The sequence below is a fragment of the Echinops telfairi genome, unplaced genomic scaffold, assembly GCF_000313985.2.
Source record: "Echinops telfairi isolate 266 unplaced genomic scaffold, ASM31398v2 ScPeMD7_18;HRSCAF=68, whole genome shotgun sequence".
NCBI classification, from domain to species: Eukaryota; Metazoa; Chordata; class Mammalia; order Afrosoricida; family Tenrecidae; genus Echinops; species Echinops telfairi.
This window is the reverse complement of record NW_022103915.1, coordinates 67,559,982-67,563,847: the sequence shown is the minus strand read 5'-3', so window position 1 is coordinate 67,563,847 and position 3,866 is coordinate 67,559,982.

The following is a 3,866-nucleotide window of genomic DNA, read 5'->3' as shown; positions in this document are numbered from 1 at the left end:
TAAAAATAAGAGAGGGAGGGATGCTATTGTCTAATAAAGTCAGGAAACATTTTAGTGATGTAAAGGAGGTTTCTCGACTAGTCAAAATTGTGAATGCCCAAGCGTGGGTCTTAAGTACATTTCCCAGGATTTTTGACATGCGTTTTTGTCCAGGGATAATCTGCAGGCAAAAATTCAAAATATCATTAATTATCTTAAGTAGCAAATATATAACAGCCAGTGTTTTTCTCCCTATTTCCATCCCATAGATGTCTCTAAACTGGAAATGCTAAGACAAGCCTAATACTGTAAATTGTGATCATGTAGATTTCTTGGAATTTTCTATTATCACCACCAGATGGAGCTTTTACCCGTTCCTTTTGGTTTACTCTGTTTCCAGTGTTTTCTAACATGGACTCTTTTCTGTTTGTTCATATGGGGACATTACAATGCAGTGGTCAAATTTTGAAGCATTCACTAGACAAAGCAACATTCAAACTCTTCTAATAGTGAATTTTACAGCATCACAAGCCCATATGCATAGGATATCTGTCTAGCAAAGGCTAATTAATAATTTTTACGCATTAGACTATAGTTAAACAGACCTTGCTGCTATTATTGTTAGGTGGCATCAAGTCGGTTCCAATTCAAAGAAAATAGATCTTAGTGATCATTTAGTCTAATTTCTGTACGTGAAAATGAATGGAAGTCAAGAGAAGTCAAGTGATAAACTCAGCTCATTTATGGCTTATATGCTATTGAGTTTTCTTTCATGCCTCTTTCCCCCTTTAAATGCTAATGACTAAACATTAAAATTTCTTGCTCTTGTTCAAATAGAAATTGTTTCTATTCTACAGCAAGCCCCAAAGTTTTACTCTAACACCTCTTCATTGTACCACACTTGTCAATCTCAGAATTATGTAATCCTATCATAAAATGATATACATGAAATCCTTTGATGTGCTCTTAAGCTATTTACAGTGGCCCAAACAAACATAGTTATCTAATTTCAAATATAGAGCATATGCAAAACTCACTGTCACTGAGTTGAGTCCAACTCATCGGACCCTCCATAGAGTTTACAAGATTGTAAATCTTCACCAGAGCTGAGTTTCATCTGTCTCTCATGTAGCAGCTGGTGGGTTTAAACCAAAAACCTTAAAATTAACTTACAATTGGCGCCACCAGATCTCCTTGTAAAGAACATAAAACCTACTAGGTTCGGTCTCATAAAATTTTTTTAAAAATTTAACTGCCATGGCGTCGATTTTGACTCATAGGGAGCCTATTGGACAGAGTAGAACTGCCTCTGCAGCTTTCTGAGGCTGTACATCTTGAAGGTAGCAGCAGAAAGCCTTGTGGCAGATGGCGTTTATGTCAACTTGACCCTGTGTGAACATGTGAGGGTGGAATCCAACCTGTTGATCAGGTCTCAGTCTGATGATGCCTCCTTGGCAGTGTGGCCTTTTTATAAAGGAAAAACTAGAAATCAATCTCTCTCTCTTTCTCTCTCTCCTGCCTCCAGGGAAATGCTTCATATGGGCTGCCCCACCCTGAGAGCTGTCACTGCTCTGCCATTTTCCCACCACCTTGGATCCATAGGAGTCTGCACCCACTGCCTATGGTCTCCCTGCTTCCCACTTCACCTTTCTCCATCATCAGCTTGCTGCTCTGTGACTCTGAAGAGGGCCCCAGCTAGCATGGGACTTAGGGACATGAGTTGTACTGGATTGGGATGCCTTCTTTACATGGAATTACTTCTTGATATAAAATCCTTTCTTGTACATAAATGAGTCTCTAATTTTTTTTCTCTAAACAACTCAACCTAACAAAGCCTCATCTTTTTTTTCCCTGAGGAGCAGCTGGTGGGTTGGGACTGCTGACCTTGCCCAATTCCTAGCCAACAGAGCTCCCGTAAAGAACAAAAGAATTATGAAAAGCCAGAAGGGAAAATGTCATTTTAAATGGGAAGAGATAGATTTGCATTTTCACTTTGAATGAGCAAAGTATTTTTTGTTTTCCATAATTAAGCTGGACCTTGTGTTGATTTTCTAACATTTTTGTGGACCGTGTTTCAGCAGAGTGGTGAAAAGACTGGTGCTGCCTGGAGGGCCTGGACTCGGACTAGGAAGCAAAATGAACCTCCCTCCCTCTAGCCTCATTACCCCTCTCTAATGTATTACCACTGGGGCACAAAGACTCAGAGTAATTTTTCTACCTTCTTTGATTTTTTTAATTTTGGGGTTTTTTTGTTTTGTTTTGGGCTTGATGCTATCTCTCTTGAAGAGCAAGAGTCTTTGGGAGGTGCGAACAGCTAATGAACTAGGCTGCTCACTGAAAGGGTGGTGGTTCAAGTCCACCTTGAAGTACCTCTGATGGTTAGAAGAAAAGCCAGGCAATTTGTGCCAGAAAAATCATTGGTCCTTGAAAACTCTAGGATGCAGCCATTTTACTCTGGCACACCGAAGGGGCAGGGTAGTGTGAAGAGTACATGTATAATTTATGGAAAACACTTAGCCTGGTAATATCCCTACCAACAAGACATTGGTCTGGTTTTTTTAAGGGAGATCAGGGAGCCCTGGGGTACAGTAGATTACTCCTTGAGCTGCTAACAACAAGGTCCATAGTTTCAAATCACCAGCCACTCTTCACGAGAATGAGGCTTTCAACTCCCATCAGGATATACAGCCTGGGAAATGCCAGGGCAGCCCTACTTTGTCCTTTAGGTTCGCTATGATTAGGAATCCATGGTAGTAAGGTTGAATTTTTACGAGCATTGTTATTGGAAGCTCTCCTGGTACAGCCATACCATACCATAGTAAATGTTTCTGAAACCGTAAATTTGTTAGCTCCACACTAAAGCAATAGAAACAGAAGCGCTGGAGGATTTTAAACAAATGCTTCCAGATGACTCAGACACACAAACATTTGAGAATAATACAGTTGATTAAGGGGCTAGAAAATACAGGAACAACCTTTCCAGTTACTTCTGTAAGCATGACTTAAGAGATGCTACCATGACCAAAAACAGCTGTCCTTTCCTGTGACTCCTACAGCCAACTTCCAATGTGAGAAAATACTGAAATGTGAGAAAATACTGAAAAACGTTTCTATGTAAACTGTAACTGATTGGAAATCTTTGAAAATGGGCCCAAGAAGTGGCCCTGTATCTTAGGAATAGTTCTTGGAAAGAGGTTAGATGAAATGGTTCTTATAATTTTACAAGTTCAGCTTTCCCAAAATTAAACATATTTCCCAGAGTAATCAACCAGATAGATGTACACATAGCTTATTCTCAGCTGTCCCATATCTCAGTGAAACAATAAAAAATACTTAAGAGTAATTTCCAATTTATGATTATATTTAAAAGCCTGTTCCAAATCTTATTAATGATTATTTCAAGTCAGATTAGATTTGAGCTAGCAGAAAGCAACCCCTATAACTTTTAGTTCAATTTACTTTCTGGTCTCCTGAATGAACTGTGTAATCAGAATTTCAAAATTTACTGTGTAATCAGAATTTCAAAAAATTTTCACGATATTTTTTATGCAGTAATAACTCACCTCTTCCTGCGGAAAACAGGACTTTTGTTCCATTCTGCTGCTCCTCTTTCTTCCTTGATCCATATGTCGTTCTGCCACGTACTTGCTGCATGGAGTTCAGTGCCGAGCACTGTTCCTTTGGTGACTTCTTGGTTAGGTCACCTTTTTTTTTTCTTTTCTTGAGAAAAACAAAGAGCAATTGCTAATAATTTACTCAAAGGATGGGGAAAAAAGAAAAAAGTACTAAGACTACATAATCCAGAAATTAGTTACTGCTTACTTTTTCAAAATGTTGAGGGAGAAAAAATAATTCTCTGTACTTCTTCATTGTAATTTTATGTTTCT